Source organism: Delphinus delphis, chromosome 16, assembly GCF_949987515.2.
Source record: "Delphinus delphis chromosome 16, mDelDel1.2, whole genome shotgun sequence".
In the NCBI taxonomy this organism is placed as follows: domain Eukaryota; kingdom Metazoa; phylum Chordata; class Mammalia; order Artiodactyla; family Delphinidae; genus Delphinus; species Delphinus delphis.
This window is the reverse complement of record NC_082698.1, coordinates 8402429-8414847: the sequence shown is the minus strand read 5'-3', so window position 1 is coordinate 8414847 and position 12419 is coordinate 8402429.

Sequence of the window (12419 nt, the reverse complement as noted above, 5' to 3'; positions counted from 1 at the left end):
GGGTGATGCTGCCTAGCAACTCGGGCCATCCTGTTCACCTCTTACAAAGCTGTCACTTCCTATTGCCATCCACCCTTTGCCAGTGCAGCTGACTCAGGTCCCAAGGAGCTCAGCTGCACTGGGTCTTCACAAAAAATCAGGGCCTTGAAAGGAAATTATAGCTGTCCTCCTCATCCCGGCCGTTGCCACACCCTGTGGACTGTAGGTGATCCGGTTAGAAAAATCACCTCTGACTTTCAGCTAAATTGGGGACACATATACTTTACACTCTGGAATCTCCTCTCAGCCCTTAAGAGCTCCCACTTGTTGTTTTGTCCACCAAATATGCACGAAGTTGAGGTGGAGAAAGCAGCAGGGCGAGAGGCGGGCAGAGAAGGTGTAAGCAGAGGGCAGCGATCCGTGTCCGTCTCTAGGAATCTGCGAGGCTCAGCTGCTCCCTGACTCAAGGTGACGTGGCACCCGGGTTCCTGCCAGTAAGTCTCCGCTTTTGCCAGACTAGTTCAGACTGGGATGCTGCCCATTACAAACGTGATGCCCGTCCTAAAATACCTGGCTATATGCTTGGGAGTTGAGGGTACTCCCTATCCGCTTGGGACAGATTTGGGGCGGGGGGGGGAGAAGGAGAAAACTGAACAAATATTATGTGACCAGAGTTATGAAAAAGAGAAACATTAGGGACAGTAAGGTCTGATGCTTGGGTTTTAATATACTTCTTTTTTTTAATACAGCAGCTTCTTATTAGTCATCCATTTTATACACATCAGTGCATACATGTTAATCCCAGTCTCCCAATTCATCACACCACCACCTCCACCCCCTGCTGCTTTCCCCCCTTGGTGTCCACACTTTTTTTCTCTACATCTGTGTCTCAATTTCTGCCCTGCAAACCGGTTCATCGTATATGCATTAATATAAGATATTTGTTTTTCTCTTTCTGACTTACTTCACTCTGCATGACAGTCTCTAGATGCATCCACATCTCTACAAATGACCCAATTTCATTCCTTTTTATGGCTGAGTAATATTCCATTGTATATACGTGCCACATCTTCTTTATCCATTCGTCTGTCAGTGGACATTTAGGTTGCTTCCATGACCTGGCTATTGTAAATAGTGCTGCAATGAACATTGGGTCCATGTGTCTTTTTGAATTATGGTTTTCTCTGGGTATACGCTCAGTAGTGGGATTGCTGGGTTGTATTTTTAGTTTTTTAAGGAACCTCCATACTGTTCTCCATAGTGGCTGTATCATTTTACATTCCCACCAACAGTGCAGGAGGGTTCCCTTTTCTCCACACCCTCTCCAGCATTTCTTGTTTATAGATTTTCTGATGATGCCCATTCTAACTGGTGTGAGGTGATACCTCATTGTAGTTTTGATCTGCATTTCTCTAATAATTAGTGATGTTGAGCAGCTTTTCATGTGCTTCTTGGCCATCTGTATGTCTTCTGTGGAGAAATGTCTATTTAGGTCTTCTGCCCATTTTTGAATTGGGTTGTTTGTTTTTCTGATATGGAGCTACATGAGCTGTTTATATATTTTGGAGATTAATCCTTTGTCCAATGATTCGTTTGCAAATATTTTCGCCCATTCTGACAGTTGTCTTTTCGTCTTATGGTTTCCTTTGCTGTGCAAAAGCTTTGAAGTTTCATTAGGTCCCATTTGTTTATTTTTGTTAATATTTCCATAACTCTAGGAGGTGGATCAAAAAAGATCTTGCTGTGATTTATGTCAAAGAGTGTTCTCCTATGTTTTCCTCTAAGAGTTTTATAGTGTCCGGTCTTACATTTAGGTCTCTAATCCGTTTTGAGTTTATTTTTGTTTATGGTGTTAGGGAGTGTTCTAATTTCATTCTTTTACATGTAGCTGTCCAGTTTTCCCAGCACCACTTATTGAAGAGACTGTCTTTTCTCCATTGTATATGCTTGCCTCCTTTGTCATAGATTAGTTGACCATAGGTGCGTGGGTTTATCTCTGGGCTTTCTATCCTGTTCCATTGATCTATATTTCTGTTTTTGTGCCAGTACCATACTGTCTTGATTACTGCAGGTTTGTAGTATAGTATGAAGTCAGGGAGTCTGATTCCTCCAGCTCCGTTTTTTTCCCTCAAGACTGCTTTGGCTATTCAGGGTCTTTTGTTTCTCCATGCAAATTTTAAGATTTTTTGTTCTAGTTCTGTAAAAAATGCATTGGTAATTTGATAGGGATTGCACTGAATCTGTAGATTGCTTTGGGTAGTAGAGTCATTTTCACAATATTGATTCTTCCAATCCAAGAACATGGTATATCTCTCCATCTGTTTGTATCATCTTTGATTTCTTTCATCAGTGTCTTATAGTTTTCTGCATACAGGTCTTTTGTCTCCCTAGGTAGGTTTATTCCTAGCTATTTTATTCTTTTTGTTGCAATGTTAAATGGGTGTGTTTCCTTAATTTCTCTTTCAGATTTTTTATCATTAATGTATAGGAATGCAAGAGATTTCTGTGCATTAATTTTGTATCCTGCAACTTTACCAAATTCATTGATTAGCTCTGTAGTTTTCTGGTGACATCTTTAGGATTCTCCATGCATAGTATCATGTCATCTGCAAACAGTGACAGCCTTACTTCTTCTTTTCCAATTTGTATTTTATTTTATTTCTTTTTCTTCTCTGATTGCCGTGTCTAGGACTTCCAAAACTATGTTGAGTAATAGTGGCGAGAGTGGACATCCTTGTCTTGTTCCTGATCTTAGAGGAAATGCTCTCAGTTTTTCACCATTAGAGAATGATGTTTGCTGTGGGTTTGTCGTATATGGCCTTTATTATGTTGAAGTAGGTTCCCTCTATGCCCACTTTCTGGAGAGCTTTCATCATAAATTGGTGTTGAATTTTGTCAAAAGCTTTTTCTGCATCTATTGAGATGATCATATGGTTTTTATTCTTCAATTTGTTGATATGGTATATCACATTGATTGATTTGCATATATTGAAGAATCCTTGCATCTCTTGGATAAATCCTGCTTGATCATGGTGTATGATCCTTTTAAGGTGTTGTTGGATTCTGTATTTTGTTGAGAATTTTTGCATCTATATTCATCAGTGATATTGGTCTGTAATTTTCTTTTTTTGTAGTATCTTTGTCTGGTTTTGGTATCAGGGTGATGGTGGCCTCATAGAATGAGTTTGGGTATTTTCCTTCCTCTGCTATTTTCTGGAAGAGTTTGAGAAGGATGGGTGTTAACTCTTCTCTAAATGTTTGATAGAATTCACCTGTGAAGCCATCTGGTCCTGGACTTTTGTTTGTTGGAAGATTTTTCATCACAGTTTCAATTTCATGACTTGTGATTGGTCTGTTCATATTTTCTATTTCATCCTGGTTCAATCTTGGAAGGTTATACCTTTCTAAGAATTTGTCCATTTCTTCCAGGTTGTCCATTTTATTGGCAAAGAGTTGCTTGTAGTAGTCTCTTAGGATGCTTTGTATTTATGTGGCGTCCGTTGTAACTTCTCCTTTTTCATTTCTAATTGTATTGATTTGAGTCCTCTCCCTATTTTTCTTGATGAGTGTGGCTAATGGTTTATCAATTTTGTTTTTCTTCTCAAAGAACCAGCTTTTAGTTTTATTGATCTTTGCTACTGTTTTCTTTGTTTCTATTTCATTTATTTCTGTTCTGACCTTTATGATTTCTTTCCTTCTTCTAACTTCGGGTTTTGTTTGTTCTTCTTTCTCTAGTTCCTTTAGGTGTAACGTTAGATTGTTTATTTGAGATTTTTCTTTTTTCTTGAGGTAGGCTTGTATAGCTATAAACTTCCCTCTTAGAACTGCTTTTGCTGCATCCCATAGGTTTTGGATCATCGTGTTTTCATTGTCATTTGTCTCTAGGTATTTTTTGATTTCCGCTTTGATTTCTTCAGCGATCTCTTGGTTATGTAGTAACGTATTTTTTAGCCTCCATGTGTTTGTGTTTTTTTACTTTTTTTACCCTGTAATTGATTTCTAATCTCATAGCATTGTGGTCAGAAAAGATGCTTGATATGATTTCAATTTTCTTAAATTAACTGAGGCTTGATTTGTGACCCAAGATGTGATCTATCCTGGAGAATGTTCCATATGCACTTGAGAAGAAGGTATAATCTGCTATTTTCAGATGGAATGTCCTATAAATATCAATTATATCTATCTGGTCTATTATGTCATTGAAAGCTTCTGTTTCCTTATTAATTTTCTGCTTGGATGATCTGTCCATTGGTGTAAGTGAGATGTTAAAGTCTCCCACTATTATTGTGTTACTGTCGATTTCCTCTTTTAGAGCTGTTAGCAGTTTTCTTATGTATTGAGGTGCTTCTATGTTGGGTGCATATATATTTATAATTGTCCTATCTTCTTCTTGGATTGATCCCTTGATCATTATGTAGTGTCCTTCCTTGTCTCTTGTAACATTCTTTATTTTAAAGTCTATTTTATCTGCTATGAGTATTGCTACTCAAGCTTTCTTTTGATGTCCATTTGCATGGAATATCTTTTTCCATCCCCTCGCTTTCAGTCTGTATGTGTCACTAGGTCTGAAGTGAGTCTCTTATAGACAGCATATATATGGGTCTTGTTTTTTTATCCATTCAGCAAGCCTGTGTCTTTTGGTTGCAGCATTTAATCCATTCCCGTTTAAGGTAATTATCGATATGTAGGTCCCTATTACCATTTTCTTAATTGTTTGGTTTTTTTTTTTTTTTTTTTTTGCGGTATGCGGGTCTCTCACTGTTGTGGCCTTCTTCTGCTACGCAGCACAAGCTCCGGATGCGCAGGCTCAGCAGCCATGGCTCACGGGCCTAGCCACTCCAAGGCATGTGGGATCTTCCCGGACCAGGGCACAAACCCATGTCCCCTGCATCGGCAGGCAGACTCTCAACCACTGCACCATCAGGGAAGCCCTGGGGTTTGTTTTTGTAAGTCCTTTTCTTCTCTTGTATTTCCCACTTAGAGAAGTTCCTTTAGCATTTGTTGTAGAGCTGGTTTGGTGGTGCTGAATTCTCTTAGTTTTTGCTTGTCTGTAAAGTTTTTGATTTCTCTGTCGAATCTGAATGCGATCCTTGCTGGGTAGAGTAATCTTGGTTGTAGGTTCTTCCCTTTCATCACTTTAAGTATATCATGCCACTCCCTTCTGGCTTGTAGAGTTTCTGCTGAGAAATCAGCTGTTAACCTTATGGGAGTTCCATTGTATGTTGTCATTTTTCCCTTGGTGCTTTCAATAATTTTTCTTTGGCTTTAAGTTTTGCCAGTTTGATTACTGTGTGTCTCGGCATGTTTCTCCTTGGGTTTATCCTGTATGGGACTCTTTGCGTTTCCTGGACTTGGGTGGCTATTTACTTTCCATGTTAGGGAAGTTTTCGACTATAATCTCTTCAAATATTTTCTTGGGTCCTTCCTCTCTCTCTTCTCCTTCTGGGACCCCTATAATGAGAATGTTGTTGTGTTTAATGTTTTCCCAGAGGTCTCTTAGGCTGTCTTCATTTCTTTTCATTCTTTTTTCTTTATTCTTTTCTGCAACAGTGAATTCCATCACTCTGTCTTCCAGGTCACTTATCCGTTCTTCTGCCTCAGTTATTCTGCTATTGATTCCTTCTAGTGTATTTTTCATTTCAGTTATTGTATTGTTCATCTCTGTTTGTTTGTTCTTTAACTCTTCTAGATCTTTGTTAAACATTTCTTGCATCTCCTCGATCTTTACCTCCATTCTTTTTTTTTTTTTTTTTTTGTGGTATGTGGGCCTCTCACTGTGTGGCCTCTCCCCTTGCGGAGCACAGGCTCCAGATGTGCAGGCTCAGTGGCCATGGCTCATGGGCCCAGCCACTCCACGGCATGTGGGATCCTCCTGGACCGGGACACGAACCCGTGTCCCCTGCATCGGCAGGCGTACTCTCAACCACCGTGCCACCAGGGAAGCCCTTTGCCTCCATTCTTTTTCCGAGGTCCAGGATCATCTTCACTATCATTATTCTGAATTCTTTTTCTGGAAGATTGCCTATCTCCACTTCATTTAGTTGTTTTTCTGGGGTTTTATCTCGTTCCTTCATCTGGTACATAGCCCTCTGCCTTTTCAACTTGTCTATCTTTCTGTGAATGTGTTTTTTGTTCCAAAGGCTGCAGGATTGTAGTTCCTGCTTCTGCTGTCTGCCCTCTGGTGGGTGAGGCTATCTAAGAGGCTTGTGGACGTTTCCTGATGGGAGGGACTTGTCTTAATATACTCTTTTGTTTCTAGAGGAAAGAAAACAAAGAAGGAAGTGTGTGTGTGTGTGTGTGTGTGTGTGTGTGTGTGTGTGAAAGAGAGAGAGAGAGAGAGAGAGATTAAACACAAAGACAGCATCCTGTCTGCCCCAGTTGAATATTCAGAAATAGACGAAAAATCTTCAAAAACAACAGTGTGCTAAGTCGCCCAGGGTTTTATTTCTCAGGTGTTCGTGGGTGACAGGTGTTCTCTAAATCCAGCTCTCTTGTCAACTCTTCAAGGTGTTCCTGACCATATTTCACAGGGAAAAGACTGATGATGGAGTGGAACCTCTCCTGGGCCAGCCAGGGGAGGGGGGTGTCACCTGCTGACTGGAGTGGCTCATGCCTGGGGGCACTGCCACCCGTCACGATGCCCAGGCAGCTGAACCATGTCCCAGCAGACTGTCTGCAGTCCAACAGGAATAGAAAGCATCTGCTTGTGCCATTTGTGTGTGGTTAGTGGCAGCTCTCAGCACAAATCTGAAGCAAGGCTAAAGAGAAACGAATGTGGCTCCGTCCACCTGGAGTGCCGGCGGTTCCTCAAAGCCTTCAGGTGTTCTATGTCTGTGCATTTGCGTAAAACATTCCTTCTGCGGGAGATGCCTTTCCTTGTAGGAAAGGTTCAGGACTCAGCCCAGACATTACCTGTTTCTTGGACAGCTGACACAACCTTAGCAAGTGCCTTGAAGGGCAGGCCTGTAGCATCTTTGTCTCTGTGCTTTCAGTGAGGTCCAGAGACCCTCTGTACTTTATTGAATGAAAGGATGGATGGATGGACGCCATGTGGAAAAGTGAATGTGATTGCTTTAAGACGGCTTCTTAGAATTAGCTTATGGACACAGAACTGATGTTCTAAAGAATTAGTGAAAACTAACTGTGAGCTTCTCAAGTGACAAACACAGACTCTTACGAGCAAGCCTTTCACAGATTCTCCAGGATCGATACCAAAGCCCCACGCCCTGAGGAACCCACCCCAGCCCACGTGGGCCTTTCCGTAGGAGCTCAGATCTTTCCACAAGAAAAAATCCTCTTGATTCCCCTTTGGATTTGTACAGCGAGCCTCACCAGAAAACAGCACAGCCCAAGGGAACCAAGAGCCTGGGTCTTGTCTCATCATGTGACTCAATGCGAGGGCTTTGGGTTCCAATAGTTGGAAGCTGCAGTGATGGGGTGGGGCCAGTCCAGGATTTCAGGACCATGGGGTTGAAGTTCATTGGCCCTTTGCTTGTTTTTCTATTGTGGGCACCGTGCCCACTGACGGAGAGGATATAATGTCTGAAACTGCTTTCAAGTCCACGTGGATGCAACTCAGCGGAACCTGGACAGAGTGAGTGAAAACTCCCGGAAGCGGCCAGCAGCAGTCAACCTGCTCTCCCCAATTCACATGCTGACCCTTCTGTTCCCTCTCTTAATTGACCAGAGAGATGGCCTGGGGACCACTTGGGTGGCAAAGAATGTGGGCTTTAGAACTAAACAGACTCTGGTCCTAACGCTAGACCTGCCACTTCTTATTGTAGAACCTGGGCCAGTTGCTTGACTTCTAAAATCCCTCTGTAAAATGGGGATAATAATGTGCTGTGAAGTGGAAGGATGAACCAGCATGAAGACACCCAGCATGCTGCCGTCACCTAGGAGGTGTTCCCCCAGCCCTTTCCTCTGTTATGACTTTATACTGATGAGAAGAAGGAGAAGCTGAGTGTGCTCTCCTGAGAGGACCTCAGCTTCCTGAAAAAAGCAGGGGAGGAGTCTGAGGGCTGGGCGTGTAGGAGGTAGGAAGGGGGGGGTGTCTTCAGGAACAGAAGGCGCGGGGGCATCCACAAGAAGCCAGGAACTCGTCTCCAGGCTTATCTGCCTGGACTGCGGCGAGGGGAGCGCCTCTCAGGACTCAGGACTATCTCAGCCAGGACAGCATCACATCCAAAGTGGGTATATTTAGTAGATAAATAAGGAGTAAAAAGATAGTCAATATAATGATTCGATATGAAAATGCAAATTAAAACTGCACTGAGATACCTCTATCCACTATTACAATGGATATTTTTACATCACTGACAATACCAAGTGGCAGTGAGCATGCAGAGAAACTTGAACTCTTGTACATTTCTGAGAGTAATGTGAAAATGTCACAACCATTTTGAGAAACAGTGTGGCAGTGCTTTATAAAGCGAACATTTCACAAGTCTATGAGTCAGCATAACCCTAATATTAGAACCAGATGAAGCCAGTAGATGAAAAAAAAAAAAAACTCGGGCTGGTATTTCTCAAAAACACAGATGCAGAAAAACCTTAAAATCTTAGTGAAAAAGAATGGCTAACTAGGAATGCAGAGTTGGTGTAGCATTAGAAAGTTTAATTAATGTATTTCCTAGGCTAACATTATAAAGGAGAAAATACAAAGAATGACCCTTTCCCCAGGTTAATCTACGGATTTAATGTCACCCTAGTCAAAAGTCCAGCATGTGTTTTGTTTGTTTTAGTTTTTGTTTTTTGAAGATGGTAAGTTTAATATAAAGAATTATTAACTACAGTTAGGCTACTGGGAACGCTAAAGAATAGAGGAATAGCAGATGTTTTTTGAAACACAGTAAGCAATTTAATTTCTTATTCACTTGTGAAGATACAGTTCCCATTAAATAACAAGAAAACAAATTGTCCAAATTGTATGAGCTTATATAGGCATTTCTAATGCAAACAAAAAATTATAATGTATGCAAATATCAATTGTCCCCTCATCTCCCTCCATAAGCCATCCCACTAAAATACCTGCTTTCCAGCATGTTTTTTAAAAAACTAAATTGTCAAGCCAATTCTAAAGTTTATATGCCATCAAAGGACACTGTTAAGAAAAGGGATAGATAAGCGATAGAGTAGGAGCATAGCTGCACATATAAATATAAGAAATGTCTTATATCCAAAATATATTTTAAAACGCCTACATTCAATAAGAAAAAGACAACAGCCTACTTCAATGTTAGTTGCATTGTCACATTGTACAGATACTTTGGAAACCTGTTTGACAGTTTCTTATAAAGTCAAATATAAATGTAGGTATTTGGGGCTTCCCTGGTGGCGCAGTGCTTAGGAATCCGCCTGCCAATGCAGGGGACATGGGTTCGAGTCCTGGTCTGGGAAGATCCCACATGCCGCGGAGCAACTAAGCCCATGTGCCACAACTACTGAGCCCGTGTGCCTAGAGCCCGTGCTCCACAACAAAAGAAGCCACCGCAATGAGAAGCCCGCGCACCACAACGAAGAGTAGCCCCACTCGCCGCAACTAGAGAAAGCCGGTGCACAGCAACGAAGACCCAACGCAACGAAAAATAAAAAAAATAAAAAATAAAATAAATTAAATGTAGATATTTACCGAAAATAACTAAAACATATGTATACTTAAAAAAAAATAGTACAAAAATGTCCGCAGCAGTTTTATTCAGAATATCCCCAAATTGTATAGAAAACAGTTGTTCATTGATAGGAAAATGGCTAAACGAAATGTGACAGATTCATGCAATAGATTTCCACTCAACAACAGAAAGGAATGAACTAGCAAAACACAGAACATGTTTAGCATGGCTAAACCTTAAAAATATTATGCCGAGTGAAAGAAGCTTGATATAAAAGAGCACACACCATATGGTTCCATTCATATGAGGTTCTAGAACTTGCAAAAATAATCTATGATGATAGAAAGCAGAACAGTAGTTAGCTAGGAGGTGGATTGACTGGAAAGGGGCCTGAAGAAACTTTCTTGGGTGATAGAAACATTAGGGGGTCTTACTAAGTGTGTGGATTACAGACGATGCGTTAATCAAAACGCATCGGTGGTACCGTTCGGATTTGTACTTCTCACTATGTAAAGCAAACCTCAGTAAGAAAAGGAATTCTTATAATAAAAAATTTTAAAAGTGGATCTGCACAGGAGAAAGAGCTGCTGCTGGTACCGGAGCCACAGCGTACGGGACAGAATGACTCAGGTGACCTGATTGGCTGCTGGACCGCCTCACGGCCGGAGGGGTGGGGTAGAGGGAGGGCCCAGTCATCCACTCCCATCTGCCTGGGTCAGGCTAGTGTGACACCCTTGGCAGGATCCTCAGGAGCTAAAGCTACAATATCTGGTTGAGAGAATAACTTCTGATGCTGACAAGTGGTGTTTGAGAACATGTGGTCAGCCTTGGGTCTGAGAGAGGCAATTCCTTTCCTGTAACAGCCCCGCACTTACCTCTCTGCCATGAGCCAATAGACTGGTTTTCCATAAAGCACCCCTTTGTATTCAATCAAAGTAAAGAATTGATTTTTCATGCTTTTTAAATCTTGCTAAGCCTCAAAAAGAGTTGTCATTTATAAAAGAGATTTATGTCTGCCTCAGTTTCCCTATGTTCCCAAACCAATTTCCATAAGAAGATATCACCTTGATGTCTCTAGCAAATCTTTTTCTCTCTGTCTCTCTCTTTCTCACACACACACACACACACGCACATGCAAACACACACACACGCACGCACACACACACACGCACACACACACACACGCACACACGCTGCCTCTGTCCCTGAACGCATATACAGAGCAGGACCTGGTAAGCACACACAGACCCCTTGGGTGTGGCAAGCTGAGCCCCGTGATCGTTCTGACCAAGGCAGTCAGGAGGAGTGAATCCTGCCCCCCTCCCCCGCCATATCCTCACAGACCTCCGAAGCTGACGTGGTTCATGGGCTTCAGCTACCACCGCAGCAGAAGGGATTGAATTCCAGCCAGATGGGGAGGGAAGGCCCCACGATACTTGTCTCTGCCCTCCTTTTCCTGCTTCCTCTCCCCTTATCAAGTCCCTGGTGACATCCATCCTCAAGCAGCCTAGATTCACATGTGAGATTGCCTCATCTACCCAGTTCATTCCACGGATGGGGAAGTCTGAGTAACGAGAGAGGAAAGAACTGCCCATATGCATACAGTTAGTGAGGGGCAGTGCCTAGACCAGAATCCTGAGCTCCTGCCTTCCAATCCAGGGTGCTGTCTGCTGCATGATGCTGCCGGCCCAAGGTCTCTTTCCCATCAGAGAAGTGGGCTCATTCCTATTAGAGGGTAATGGAAAGTAGTACTCAGGTCAGGGGCTCCTCCCATGCTGAGGGTATCATGGGACTGCTGCACCAGTCCCGGGGGTGGGGACACGATTAGGGTGACTTCAGAATCACCAGTAAAGGGTGTCTCCCTTCCAGACCCCTGGGAACATACACACCAAGGTAAAGACCCTGGAAACAGCCTCCAGGAAGCCCAGTGGAAGCCAAGTCAGGCCACACATAGGATAGCGAGCTGCCTGGCCTGTGCTCCGTTGTATGTGACCTATATACTATATGTTACAGGAGCTGTGAGACGGACAGAGGAAGTAAGGTGGTTTCAAAACATCCCACATCCCCAAATGACTGGGCAGTATAATTCACTGAATACGAGCATGTGTGCTGGAGTCCAACAGACCTGGATGTTGCCCCTCACTAGAACTGAGCCTCAGTTTCTGAGAGCGCTAAATGGGAGGAAATGGCCCAGAATCTGCTCAATAAATGGTAGCTGGAGCCGGCTCAGTTTTGAAGACCTGGTTTCAGAACTCAGTAGACACTTGGAGGCCAGCTCTGGGCCTCCACAGCCAGTGTTTCTTAAAAGTGACCAGAGGACAGTAGAGAGACTGGGGAGAGAGGAGCTGTCCACTGTCTCAGTGCTGATATTCCTGGAACTCAATCTCAGGCAGGAGCCTCGTGGCTTCCAACTGCTCAGGATCCCTGGTTCCAGGCAGCAGTGTGGGAGAGTAGGGACGGGAGTGGGACAAGGAACTGAGAGAAACAGCTCTTCCTGAAGGTTCTATTCCTGGGGATACACGCCAAGCTCCTGTGCTCCACTGCAGCTCAGAGACAGGAAATGAACAGAGGCTAGTCGTCCTCAGAAGTCAGTCCAGACTCCGAGAAGCCATTGCTCATGGACGGCTTCAATGCCTCACAGTCTGACACTCGGGAAGATCAATCGCACACTTTTGTCTTTTTGGAGCTGGTACAGGTTGCAAATAAAAAAGTTTCTGCTCCACGGGCAGGATTAGTGGATTTTCAAGGCAGAGTGCAAACATCACTGGCTGGCTGTGTGGATGTGGTAAGCCCAGTGGAAAAGCTCCGTATCTGGGCCAGGCAGACTCT